The following is a 14,952-nucleotide window of genomic DNA, read 5'->3' as shown; positions in this document are numbered from 1 at the left end:
TCACCAAAGTGCTTCTCTCAGCCTGAAAAGGCTATTTTGACCAATGATCTTTTTAAGAAAATAAGTGTCAGTTTTGTCATAAGGAAGGCATTTGGGCCCATGTATAGTGCATTGGGATTCTATTTGGGCACTTTTAGGTACAACACACAGTCACCAGCCACTCAGAATGTACTGGGAACAAGTTACAGCCAAATGTCACCAAAGTGCTTCACTCAGCCTGAAAAGGCTATTTAGACCCATGATATTTTTAAGAAAGTGGGTGTCAGTTTAGTCATAAGGAAGGCCTTTGGCCTCATGTATGGTGGATTGGGCTTCTATTTGGCCACTTTTAGCCAAGTCACACAGTCAGCAGCCACTTAGACTGTACTGGGAACAAGTTACAGTGAAACGTCACCAAAGTGCTTCTCTCAGCCTGAAAAGGCTATTTTGACCAATGATCTTTTTAAGAAAATGAGTGTCAGTTTTGTCATAAGGAAGGCATTTGGGCCCATGTATAGTGCATTGGGATTCTATTTGGGCACTTTTAGGTACAACACACAGTCACCAGCCACTCAGAATGTACTGGGAACAAGTTACAGCCAAATGTCACCAAAGTGCTTCACTCAGCCTGAAAAGGCTATTTAGACCCATGATATTTTTAAGAAATTGGGTGCCAGTTTAGTCATAAGGAAGGCCTTTGGGCGCATGTATTGTGGATTGGGCTTCTATTTGGCCACTTTTAGCCAAGTCACACAGTCAGCTGCCACTTAGACTGTACTGGGAACAAGTTACAGTTAAACGTCACCAAAGTGCTTCTCTCAGCCTGAAAAGGCTATTTTGACCAATGATTTTTTAAAGAAAATGAGTGTCAGTTTTGTCATAAGGAAGGCATTTGGGCCCATGTAGAGTGCATTGGGATTCTATTTGGGCACTTTTAACCAAGTCACACAGTCAGCAGCCACTTAGACTGTACTGGGAACAAGTTACAGTGAAACGTTACCGGGAACAAGTTACAGTGAAACGTCACCAAAGTGCTTCTCTCAGCCTGAAAAGGCTATTTTGACCAATGATTTTCTTAAGAAAATGAGTGTCAGTTTTGTCATAAGGAAGGCATTTGGGCCCATGTATAGTGCATTGGGATTCTATTTGGGCACTTTTAGGTCCAACACACAGTCACCAGCCACTCAGAATGTACTGGGAACAAGTTACAGCCAAATGTCACCAAAGTGCTTCTCTCAGCCTGAAAAGGCTATTTAGACCCATGATATTTTTTAAGAAAGTGGGTGTCAGTTTACTCATAAGGAAGGCCTTTAGGCTCATGTATTGTGGATTGGGCTTCTATTTGGCCACTTTTAACCAAGTCACACAGTCAGCAGCCACTTAGACTGTACTGGGAACAAGTTACAGTTAAACGTCACCAAAGTGCTTCTCTCAGCCTGAAAAGGCTATTTTGACCAATGATCTTTTTAAGAAAATAAGTGTCAGTTTTGTCATAAGGAAGGCATTTGGGCCCATGTATAGTGCATTGGGATTCTTGTTGGGCACTTTTAGGTACAACACACAGTCACCAGCCACTCAGAATGTACTGGGAACAAGTTACAGCCAAATGTCACCAAAGTGCTTCACTCAGCCTGGAAAGGCTATTTAGACCAATGATATTTTTAAGAAAGTGGGTGTCAGTTTAGTCATAAGGAAGGCCTTTGGGCTCATGTATTGTGGATTGGGCTTCTATTTGGCCACTTTTAGCCAAGTCACACAGTCAGCAGCCACTTAGACTGTACTGGGAACAAGTTACAGTGAAACGTTACCGGGAACAAGTTACAGTGAAACGTCACCAAAGTGCTTCTCTCAGCCTGAAAAGGCTATTTTGACCAATGATTTTCTTAAGAAAATGAGTGTCAGTTTTGTCATAAGGAAGGCATTTGGGCCCATGTATAGTGCATTGGGAATCTATTTGGGCACTTTTAGGTACAACACACAGTCACCAGCCACTCAGAATGTACTGGGAACAAGTTACAGCCAAAAGTCACCAAAGTGCTTCTCTCAGCCTGAAAAGGCTATTTAGACCCATGATATTTTTAAGAAAGTGGGTGTTAGTTTAGTCATAAGGAAGGCCTTTGGGCTCATGTATTGTGGATTGGGCTTCTATTTGGCCACTTTTAACCAAGTCACACAGTCAGCAGCCACTTAGACTGTACTGGGAACAAGTTACAGTGAAACGTTACCGGGAACAAGTTACAGTGAAACGTCACCAAAGTGCTTCTCTCAGCCTGAAAAGGCTATTTTGACCAATGATTTTTTTAAGAAAATGAGTGTCAGTTTTGTCATAAGGAAGGCATTTGGGCCCATGTATAGTGCATTGGGATTCTTGTTGGGCACTTTTAGGTACAACACACAGTCACCAGCCACTCAGAATGTACTGGGAACAAGTTACAGCCAAATGTCACCAAAGTGCTTCACTCAGCCTGGAAAGGCTATTTAGACCAATGATATTTTTAAGAAAGTGGGTGTCAGTTTAGTCATAAGGAAGGCCTTTGGGCTCATGTATTGTGGATTGGGCTTCTATTTGGCCACTTTTAGCCAAGTCACACAGTCAGCAGCCACTTAGACTGTACTGGGAACAAGTTACAGTTAAACGTCACCAAAGTGCTTCTCTCAGCCTGAAAAGGCTATTTTGACCAATGATCTTTTTAAGAAAATAAGTGTCAGTTTTGTCATAAGGAAGGCATTTGGGCCCATGTATAGTGCATTGGGATTCTATTTGGGCACTTTTAGGTACAACACACAGTCACCAGCCACTCAGAATGTACTGGGAACAAGTTACAGCCAAATGTCACCAAAGTGCTTCACTCAGCCTGAAAAGGCTATTTAGACCCATGATATTTTTAAGAAAGTGGGTGTCAGTTTAGTCATAAGGAAGGCCTTTGGCCTCATGTATGGTGGATTGGGCTTCTATTTGGCCACTTTTAGCCAAGTCACACAGTCAGCAGCCACTTAGACTGTACTGGGAACAAGTTACAGTGAAACGTCACCAAAGTGCTTCTCTCAGCCTGAAAAGGCTATTTTGACCAATGATCTTTTTAAGAAAATGAGTGTCAGTTTTGTCATAAGGAAGGCATTTGGGCCCATGTATAGTGCATTGGGATTCTATTTGGGCACTTTTAGGTACAACACACAGTCACCAGCCACTCAGAATGTACTGGGAACAAGTTACAGCCAAATGTCACCAAAGTGCTTCACTCAGCCTGAAAAGGCTATTTAGACCCATGATATTTTTAAGAAATTGGGTGCCAGTTTAGTCATAAGGAAGGCCTTTGGGCGCATGTATTGTGGATTGGGCTTCTATTTGGCCACTTTTAGCCAAGTCACACAGTCAGCTGCCACTTAGACTGTACTGGGAACAAGTTACAGTTAAACGTCACCAAAGTGCTTCTCTCAGCCTGAAAAGGCTATTTTGACCAATGATTTTTTAAAGAAAATGAGTGTCAGTTTTGTCATAAGGAAGGCATTTGGGCCCATGTAGAGTGCATTGGGATTCTATTTGGGCACTTTTAGGTACAACACACATTTGACCAATGATTTTTTAATGAAAATGAGTGTCAGTTTTGTCATAAGGAAGGCATTTGGGCCCATGTAGAGTGCATTGGGATTCTATTTCGGCAATTTTAGGTACAACACACAGTCACCAGCCACTCAGAATGTACTGGGAACAAGTTACAGCCAAATGTCACCAAAGTGCTTTTCTCAGCCTGAAAAGGCTATTTAGACCCATGATATTTTTAAGAAAGTGGGTGTCAGTTTAGTCATAAGGAAGGCCTTTGGGCTCATGTATTGTGGATTGGGCTTCTATTTGGCCACTTTTAACCAAGTCACACAGTCAGCAGCCACTTAAACTGTACTGGGAACAAGTTACAGTGAAACGTTACCGGGAACAAGTTACAGTGAAACGTCACCAAAGTGCTTCTCTCAGCCTGAAAAGGCTATTTTGACCAATGATTTTCTTAAGAAAATGAGTGTCAGTTTTGTCATAAGGAAGGCATTTGGGCCCATGTATAGTGCATTGGGATTCTATTTGGGCACTTTTAGGTCCAACACACAGTCACCAGCCACTCAGAATGTACTGGGAACAAGTTACAGCCAAATGTCACCAAAGTGCTTCTCTCAGCCTGAAAAGGCTATTTAGACCCATGATATTTTTTAAGAAAGTGGGTGTCAGTTTACTCATAAGGAAGGCCTTTAGGCTCATGTATTGTGGATTGGGCTTCTATTTGGCCACTTTTAACCAAGTCACACAGTCAGCAGCCACTTAGACTGTACTGGGAACAAGTTACAGTTAAACGTCACCAAAGTGCTTCTCTCAGCCTGAAAAGGCTATTTTGACCAATGATTTTTTTAAAGAAAATGAGTGTCAGTTTTGTCATAAGGAAGGCATTTGGGCCCATGTATAGTGCATTGGGAATCTATTTGGGCACTTTTAGGTACAACACACAGTCACCAGCCACTCAGAATGTACTGGGAACAAGTTACAGCCAAATGTCACCAAAGTGCTTCTCTCAGCCTGAAAAGGCTATTTAGACCCATGATATTTTTAAGAAAGTGGGTGTCAGTTTAGTCATAAGGAAGGCCTTTGGGCTCATGTATTGTGGATTGGGCTTCTATTTGGCCACTTTTAACCAAGTCACACAGTCAGCAGCCACTTAGACTGTACTGGGAACAAGTTACAGTGAAACGTCACCAAAGTGCTTCTCTCAGCCTGAAAAGGCTATTTTGACCAATGATTTTTTTAAGAAAATGAGTGTCAGTTTTGTCATAAGGAAGGCATTTGGGCCCATGTAGAGTGCATTGGGATTCTATTTCGGCAATTTTAGGTACAACACACAGTCACCAGCCACTCAGAATGTACTGGGAACAAGTTACAGCCAAATGTCACCAAAGTGCTTTTCTCAGCCTGAAAAGGCTATTTAGACCCATGATATTTTTAAGAAAGTGGGTGTCAGTTTAGTCATAAGGAAGGCCTTTGGGCTCATGTATTGTGGATTGGGCTTCTATTTGGCCACTTTTAACCAAGTCACACAGTCAGCAGCCACTTAGACTGTACTGGGAACAAGTTACAGTGAAACGTTACCGGGAACAAGTTACAGTGAAACGTCACCAAAGTGCTTCTCTCAGCCTGAAAAGGCTATTTTGACCAATGATTTTCTTAAGAAAATGAGTGTCAGTTTTGTCATAAGGAAGGCATTTGGGCCCATGTATAGTGCATTGGGATTCTATTTGGGCACTTTTAGGTCCAACACACAGTCACCAGCCACTCAGAATGTACTGGGAACAAGTTACAGCCAAATGTCACCAAAGTGCTTCTCTCAGCCTGAAAAGGCTATTTAGACCCATGATATTTTTTAAGAAAGTGGGTGTCAGTTTACTCATAAGGAAGGCCTTTAGGCTCATGTATTGTGGATTGGGCTTCTATTTGGCCACTTTTAACCAAGTCACACAGTCAGCAGCCACTTAGACTGTACTGGGAACAAGTTACAGTTAAACGTCACCAAAGTGCTTCTCTCAGCCTGAAAAGGCTATTTTGACCAATGATTTTTTTTAAGAAAATGAGTGTCAGTTATGTCATAAGGAAGGCATTTGGGCCCATGTAGAGTGCATTGGGATTCTATTTGGGCACTTTTAGGTACAACACACAGTCACCAGCCACTCAGAATGTACTGGGAACAAGTTACAGCTAAATGTCACCAAAGTGCTTCTCTCAGCCTGAAAAGGCTATTTAGACCCATGATATTTTTAAGAAAGTGGGTGTCAGTTTAGTCATAAGGAAGGCCTTTGGCCTCATGTATTGTGGATTGGGCTTCTATTTGGCCACTTTTAGCCAAGTCACACAGTCAGCAGCCACTTAGACTGTACTGGGAACAAGTTACAGTGAAACGTCACCAAAGTGCTTCTCTCAGCCTGAAAAGGCTATTTAGACCCATGATATTTTTAAGAAAGTGGGTGTCAGTTTAGTCATAAGGAAGGCCTTTGGCCTCATGTATTATGGATTGGGCTTCTATTTGGCCACTTTTAGCCAAGTCACACAGTCAGCAGCCACTTAGACTGTACTGGGAACAAGTTACAGTGAAACGTCACCAAAGTGCTTCTCTCAGCCTGAAAAGGCTATTTTGACCAATGATTTTTTAAAGAAAATGAGTGTCAGTTTTGTCATAAGGAAGGCATTTGGGCCCATGTAGAGTGCATTGGGATTCTATTTGGGCACTTTTAACCAAGTCACACAGTCAGCAGCCACTTAGACTGTACTGGGAACAAGTTACAGTGAAACGTTACCGGGAACAAGTTACAGTGAAACGTCACCAAAGTGCTTCTCTCAGCCTGAAAAGGCTATTTTGACCAATGATTTTCTTAAGAAAATGAGTGTCAGTTTTGTCATAAGGAAGGCATTTGGGCCCATGTATAGTGCATTGGGATTCTATTTGGGCACTTTTAGGTCCAACACACAGTCACCAGCCACTCAGAATGTACTGGGAACAAGTTACAGCCAAATGTCACCAAAGTGCTTCTCTCAGCCTGAAAAGGCTATTTAGACCCATGATATTTTTTAAGAAAGTGGGTGTCAGTTTACTCATAAGGAAGGCCTTTAGGCTCATGTATTGTGGATTGGGCTTCTATTTGGCCACTTTTAGCCAAGTCACACAGTCAGCAGCCACTTAGACTGTACTGGGAACAAGTTACAGTGAAACGTTACCGGGAACAAGTTACAGTGAAACGTCACCAAAGTGCTTCTCTCAGCCTGAAAAGGCTATTTTGACCAATGATTTTCTTAAGAAAATGAGTGTCAGTTTTGTCATAAGGAAGGCATTTGGGCCCATGTATAGTGCATTGGGAATCTATTTGGGCACTTTTAGGTACAACACACAGTCACCAGCCACTCAGAATGTACTGGGAACAAGTTACAGCCAAAAGTCACCAAAGTGCTTCTCTCAGCCTGAAAAGGCTATTTAGACCCATGATATTTTTAAGAAAGTGGGTGTTAGTTTAGTCATAAGGAAGGCCTTTGGGCTCATGTATTGTGGATTGGGCTTCTATTTGGCCACTTTTAACCAAGTCACACAGTCAGCAGCCACTTAGACTGTACTGGGAACAAGTTACAGTGAAACGTTACCGGGAACAAGTTACAGTGAAACGTCACCAAAGTGCTTCTCTCAGCCTGAAAAGGCTATTTTGACCAATGATTTTTTTAAGAAAATGAGTGTCAGTTTTGTCATAAGGAAGGCATTTGGGCCCATGTATAGTGCATTGGGATTCTTGTTGGGCACTTTTAGGTACAACACACAGTCACCAGCCACTCAGAATGTACTGGGAACAAGTTACAGCCAAATGTCACCAAAGTGCTTCACTCAGCCTGGAAAGGCTATTTAGACCAATGATATTTTTAAGAAAGTGGGTGTCAGTTTAGTCATAAGGAAGGCCTTTGGGCTCATGTATTGTGGATTGGGCTTCTATTTGGCCACTTTTAGCCAAGTCACACAGTCAGCAGCCACTTAGACTGTACTGGGAACAAGTTACAGTTAAACGTCACCAAAGTGCTTCTCTCAGCCTGAAAAGGCTATTTTGACCAATGATCTTTTTAAGAAAATAAGTGTCAGTTTTGTCATAAGGAAGGCATTTGGGCCCATGTATAGTGCATTGGGATTCTATTTGGGCACTTTTAGGTACAACACACAGTCACCAGCCACTCAGAATGTACTGGGAACAAGTTACAGCCAAATGTCACCAAAGTGCTTCACTCAGCCTGAAAAGGCTATTTAGACCCATGATATTTTTAAGAAAGTGGGTGTCAGTTTAGTCATAAGGAAGGCCTTTGGGATCATGTATTGTGGATTGGGCTTCTATTTGGCCACTTTTAGCCAAGTCACACAGTCAGCAGCCACTTAGACTGTACTTGGAACAAGTTACAGTGAAACGTCACCAAAGTGCTTCTCTCAGCCTGAAAAGGCTATTTTGACCAATGATTTTTTTAAGAAAATGAGTGTCAGTTTTGTCATAAGGAAGGCATTTGGGCCCATGTATAGTGCATTGGGATTCTTGTTGGGCACTTTTAGGTACAACACACAGTCACCAGCCACTCAGAATGTACTGGGAACAAGTTACAGCCAAATGTCACCAAAGTGCTTCACTCAGCCTGGAAAGGCTATTTAGACCCATGATATTTTTAAGAAAGTGGGTGTCAGTTTAGTCATAAGGAAGGCCTTTGGGCTCATGTATTGTGGATTGGGCTTCTATTTGGCCACTTTTAGCCAAGTCACACAGTCAGCAGCCACTTAGACTGTACTGGGAACAAGTTACAGTTAAACGTCACCAAAGTGCTTCTCTCAGCCTGAAAAGGCTATTTTGACCAATGATCTTTTTAAGAAAATAAGTGTCAGTTTTGTCATAAGGAAGGCATTTGGGCCCATGTATAGTGCATTGGGATTCTATTTGGGCACTTTTAGGTACAACACACAGTCACCAGCCACTCAGAATGTACTGGGAACAAGTTACAGCCAAATGTCACCAAAGTGCTTCACTCAGCCTGAAAAGGCTATTTAGACCCATGATATTTTTAAGAAAGTGGGTGTCAGTTTAGTCATAAGGAAGGCCTTTGGGATCATGTATTGTGGATTGGGCTTCTATTTGGCCACTTTTAGCCAAGTCACACAGTCAGCAGCCACTTAGACTGTACTTGGAACAAGTTACAGTTAAACGTCACCAAAGTGCTTCTCTCAGCCTGAAAAGGCTATTTTGACCAATGATTTTTTTAAAGAAAATGAGTGTCAGTTTTGTCATAAGGAAGGCATTTGGGCCCATGTATAGTGCATTGGGAATCTATTTGGGCACTTTTAGGTACAACACACAGTCACCAGCCACTCAGAATGTACTGGGAACAAGTTACAGCCAAAAGTCACCAAAGTGCTTCTCTCAGCCTGAAAAGGCTATTTAGACCCATGATATTTTTAAGAAAGTGGGTGTCAGTTTAGTCATAAGGAAGGCCTTTGGGCTCATGTATTGTGGATTGGGCTTCTATTTGGCCACTTTTAACCAAGTCACACAGTCAGCAGCCACTTAGACTGTACTGGGAACAAGTTACAGTGAAACGTTACCGGGAACAAGTTACAGTGAAACGTCACCAAAGTGCTTCTCTCAGCCTGAAAAGGCTATTTTGACCAATGATTTTTTTAAGAAAATGAGTGTCAGTTTTGTCATAAGGAAGGCATTTGGGCCCATGTATAGTGCATTGGGATTCTTGTTGGGCACTTTTAGGTACAACACACAGTCACCAGCCACTCAGAATGTACTGGGAACAAGTTACAGCCAAATGTCACCAAAGTGCTTCACTAAGCCTGGAAAGGCTATTTAGACCAATGATATTTTTAAGAAAGTGGGTGTCAGTTTAGTCATAAGGAAGGCCTTTGGGCTCATGTATTGTGGATTGGGCTTCTATTTGGCCACTTTTAGCCAAGTCACACAGTCAGCAGCCACTTAGACTGTACTGGGAACAAGTTACAGTTAAACGTCACCAAAGTGCTTCTCTCAGCCTGAAAAGGCTATTTTGACCAATGATCTTTTTAAGAAAATAAGTGTCAGTTTTGTCATAAAGAAGGCATTTGGGCCCATGTATAGTGCATTGGGATTCTATTTGGGCACTTTTAGGTACAACACACAGTCACCAGCCACTCAGAATGTACTGGGAACAAGTTACAGCCAAATGTCACCAAAGTGCTTCACTCAGCCTGAAAAGGCTATTTAGACCCATGATATTTTTAAGAAAGTGGGTGTCAGTTTAGTCATAAGGAAGGCCTTTGGGATCATGTATTGTGGATTGGGCTTCTATTTGGCCACTTTTAGCCAAGTCACACAGTCAGCAGCCACTTAGACTGTACTTGGAACAAGTTACAGTTAAACGTCACCAAAGTGCTTCTCTCAGCCTGAAAAGGCTATTTTGACCAATGATTTTTTTAAAGAAAATGAGTGTCAGTTTTGTCATAAGGAAGGCATTTGGGCCCATGTATAGTGCATTGGGAATCTATTTGGGCACTTTTAGGTACAACACACAGTCACCAGCCACTCAGAATGTACTGGGAACAAGTTACAGCCAAAAGTCACCAAAGTGCTTCTCTCAGCCTGAAAAGGCTATTTACACCCATGATATTTTTAAGAAAGTGGGTGTCAGTTTAGTCATAAGGAAGGCCTTTGGGCTCATGTATTGTGGATTGGGCTTCTATTTGGCCACTTTTAACCAAGTCACACAGTCAGCAGCCACTTAGACTGTACTGGGAACAAGTTACAGTGAAACGTCACCAAAGTGCTTCTCTCAGCCTGAAAAGGCTATTTTGACCAATGATTTTTTTAAGAAAATGAGTGTCAGTTTTGTCATAAGGAAGGCATTTGGGCCCATGTAGAGTGCATTGGGATTCTATTTCGGCAATTTTAGGTACAACACACAGTCACCAGCCACTCAGAATGTACTGGGAACAAGTTACAGCCAAATGTCACCAAAGTGCTTTTCTCAGCCTGAAAAGGCTATTTAGACCCATGATATTTTTAAGAAAGTGGGTGTCAGTTTAGTCATAAGGAAGGCCTTTGGGCTCATGTATTGTGGATTGGGCTTCTATTTGGCCACTTTTAACCAAGTCACACAGTCAGCAGCCACTTAGACTGTACTGGGAACAAGTTACAGTGAAACGTTACCGGGAACAAGTTACAGTGAAACGTCACCAAAGTGCTTCTCTCAGCCTGAAAAGGCTATTTTGACCAATGATTTTCTTAAGAAAATGAGTGTCAGTTTTGTCATAAGGAAGGCATTTGGGCCCATGTATAGTGCATTGGGATTCTATTTGGGCACTTTTAGGTCCAACACACAGTCACCAGCCACTCAGAATGTACTGGGAACAAGTTACAGCCAAATGTCACCAAAGTGCTTCTCTCAGCCTGAAAAGGCTATTTAGACCCATGATATTTTTTAAGAAAGTGGGTGTCAGTTTACTCATAAGGAAGGCCTTTAGGCTCATGTATTGTGGATTGGGCTTCTATTTGGCCACTTTTAACCAAGTCACACAGTCAGCAGCCACTTAGACTGTACTGGGAACAAGTTACAGTTAAACGTCACCAAAGTGCTTCTCTCAGCCTGAAAAGGCTATTTTGACCAATGATTTTTTTTAAGAAAATGAGTGTCAGTTTTGTCATAAGGAAGGCATTTGGGCCCATGTAGAGTGCATTGGGATTCTATTTGGGCACTTTTAGGTACAACACACAGTCACCAGCCACTCAGAATGTACTGGGAACAAGTTACAGCTAAATGTCACCAAAGTGCTTCTCTCAGCCTGAAAAAGCTATTTAGACCCATGATATTTTTAAGAAAGTGGGTGTCAGTTTAGTCATAAGGAAGGCCTTTGGCCTCATGTATTGTGGATTGGGCTTCTATTTGGCCACTTTTAGCCAAGTCACACAGTCAGCAGCCACTTAGACTGTACTGGGAACAAGTTACAGTGAAACGTCACCAAAGTGCTTCTCTCAGCCTGAAAAGGCTATTTTGACCAATGATCTTTTTAAGAAAATTAGTGTCAGTTTTGTCATAAGGAAGGCATTTGGGCCCATGTATAGTGCATTGGGATTCTATTTGGGCACTTTTAGGTACAACACACAGTCACCAGCCACTCAGAATGTACTGGGAACAAGTTACAGCCAAATGTCACCAAAGTGCTTCACTCAGCCTGAAAAGGCTATTTAGACCCATGATATTTTTAAGAAATTGGGTGCCAGTTTAGTCATAAGGAAGGCCTTTGGGCGCATGTATTGTGGATTGGGCTTCTATTTGGCCACTTTTAGCCAAGTCACACAGTCAGCTGCCACTTAGACTGTACTGGGAACAAGTTACAGTTAAACGTCACCAAAGTGCTTCTCTCAGCCTGAAAAGGCTATTTTGACCAATGATTTTTTAAAGAAAATGAGTGTCAGTTTTGTCATAAGGAAGGCATTTGGGCCCATGTAGAGTGCATTGGGATTCTATTTGGGCACTTTTAGGTACAACACACATTTGACCAATGATTTTTTAATGAAAATGAGTGTCAGTTTTGTCATAAGGAAGGCATTTGGGCCCATGTAGAGTGCATTGGGATTCTATTTGGGCACTTTTAGGTACAACACACAGTCACCAGCCACTCAGAATGTACTGGGAACAAGTTACAGCTAAATGTCACCAAAGTGCTTCTCTCAGCCTGAAAAGGCTATTTAGACCCATGATATTTTTAAGAAAGTGGGTGTCAGTTTAGTCATAAGGAAGGCCTTTGGCCTCATGTATTGTGGATTGGGCTTCTATTTGGCCACTTTTAGCCAAGTCACACAGTCAGCAGCCACTTAGACTGTACTGGGAACAAGTTACAGTGAAACGTCACCAAAGTGCTTCTCTCAGCCTGAAAAGGCTATTTTGACCAATGATCTTTTTAAGAAAATGAGTGTCAGTTTTGTCATAAGGAAGGCATTTGGGCCCATGTATAGTGCATTGGGATTCTATTTGGGCACTTTTAGGTACAACACACAGTCACCAGCCACTCAGAATGTACTGGGAACAAGTTACAGCCAAATGTCACCAAAGTGCTTCACTCAGCCTGAAAAGGCTATTTAGACCCATGATATTTTTAAGAAATTGGGTGCCAGTTTAGTCATAAGGAAGGCCTTTGGGCGCATGTATTGTGGATTGGGCTTCTATTTGGCCACTTTTAGCCAAGTCACACAGTCAGCTGCCACTTAGACTGTACTGGGAACAAGTTACAGTTAAACGTCACCAAAGTGCTTCTCTCAGCCTGAAAAGGCTATTTTGACCAATGATTTTTTAAAGAAAATGAGTGTCAGTTTTGTCATAAGGAAGGCATTTGGGCCCATGTAGAGTGCATTGGGATTCTATTTGGGCACTTTTAGGTACAACACACATTTGACCAATGATTTTTTAATGAAAATGAGTGTCAGTTTTGTCATAAGGAAGGCATTTGGGCCCATGTAGAGTGCATTGGGATTCTATTTCGGCAATTTTAGGTACAACACACAGTCACCAGCCACTCAGAATGTACTGGGAACAAGTTACAGCCAAATGTCACCAAAGTGCTTTTCTCAGCCTGAAAAGGCTATTTAGACCCATGATATTTTTAAGAAAGTGGGTGTCAGTTTAGTCATAAGGAAGACCTTTGGGCTCATGTATTGTGGATTGGGCTTCTATTTGGCCACTTTTAACCAAGTCACACAGTCAGCAGCCACTTAAACTGTACTGGGAACAAGTTACAGTGAAACGTTACCGGGAACAAGTTACAGTGAAACGTCACCAAAGTGCTTCTCTCAGCCTGAAAAGGCTATTTTGACCAATGATTTTCTTAAGAAAATGAGTGTCAGTTTTGTCATAAGGAAGGCATTTGGGCCCATGTATAGTGCATTGGGATTCTATTTGGGCACTTTTAGGTCCAACACACAGTCACCAGCCACTCAGAATGTACTGGGAACAAGTTACAGCCAAATGTCACCAAAGTGCTTCTCTCAGCCTGAAAAGGCTATTTAGACCCATGATATTTTTTAAGAAAGTGGGTGTCAGTTTACTCATAAGGAAGGCCTTTAGGCTCATGTATTGTGGATTGGGCTTCTATTTGGCCACTTTTAACCAAGTCACACAGTCAGCAGCCACTTAGACTGTACTGGGAACAAGTTACAGTTAAACGTCACCAAAGTGCTTCTCTCAGCCTGAAAAGGCTATTTTGACCAATGATTTTTTTAAAGAAAATGAGTGTCAGTTTTGTCATAAGGAAGGCATTTGGGCCCATGTATAGTGCATTGGGAATCTATTTGGGCACTTTTAGGTACAACACACAGTCACCAGCCACTCAGAATGTACTGGGAACAAGTTACAGCCAAAAGTCACCAAAGTGCTTCTCTCAGCCTGAAAAGGCTATTTAGACCCATGATATTTTTAAGAAAGTGGGTGTCAGTTTAGTCATAAGGAAGGCCTTTGGGCTCATGTATTGTGGATTGGGCTTCTATTTGGCCACTTTTAACCAAGTCACACAGTCAGCAGCCACTTAGACTGTACTGGGAACAAGTTACAGTGAAACGTCACCAAAGTGCTTCTCTCAGCCTGAAAAGGCTATTTTGACCAATGATTTTTTTAAGAAAATGAGTGTCAGTTTTGTCATAAGGAAGGCATTTGGGCCCATGTAGAGTGCATTGGGATTCTATTTCGGCAATTCTAGGTACAACACACAGTCACCAGCCACTCAGAATGTACTGGGAACAAGTTACAGCCAGATGTCACCAAAGTGCTTTTCTCAGCCTGAAAAGGCTATTTAGACCCATGATATTTTTAAGAAAGTGGGTGTCAGTTTAGTCATAAGGAAGGCCTTTGGGCTCATGTATTGTGGATTGGGCTTCTATTTGGCCACTTTTAACCAAGTCACACAGTCAGCAGCCACTTAGACTGTACTGGGAACAAGTTACAGTGAAACGTTACCGGGAACAAGTTACAGTGAAACGTCACCAAAGTGCTTCTCTCAGCCTGAAAAGGCTATTTTGACCAATGATTTTCTTAAGAAAATGAGTGTCAGTTTTGTCATAAGGAAGGCATTTGGGCCCATGTATAGTGCATTGGGATTCTATTTGGGCACTTTTAGGTCCAACACACAGTCACCAGCCACTCAGAATGTACTGGGAACAAGTTACAGCCAAATGTCACCAAAGTGCTTCTCTCAGCCTGAAAAGGCTATTTAGACCCATGATATTTTTTAAGAAAGTGGGTGTCAGTTTACTCATAAGGAAGGCCTTTAGGCTCATGTATTGTGGATTGGGCTTCTATTTGGCCACTTTTAACCAAGTCACACAGTCAGCAGCCACTTAGACTGTACTGGGAACAAGTTACAGTTAAACGTCACCAAAGTGCTTCTCTCAGCCTGAAAAGGCTATTTT

The sequence above is a fragment of the Gymnoscopelus microlampas genome (assembly GCF_963454915.1).
Source record: "Gymnoscopelus microlampas genome assembly, chromosome: 1".
Taxonomy (NCBI): domain Eukaryota; kingdom Metazoa; phylum Chordata; class Actinopteri; order Myctophiformes; family Myctophidae; genus Gymnoscopelus; species Gymnoscopelus microlampas.
Note: the sequence above shows the minus strand (reverse complement) of the source record.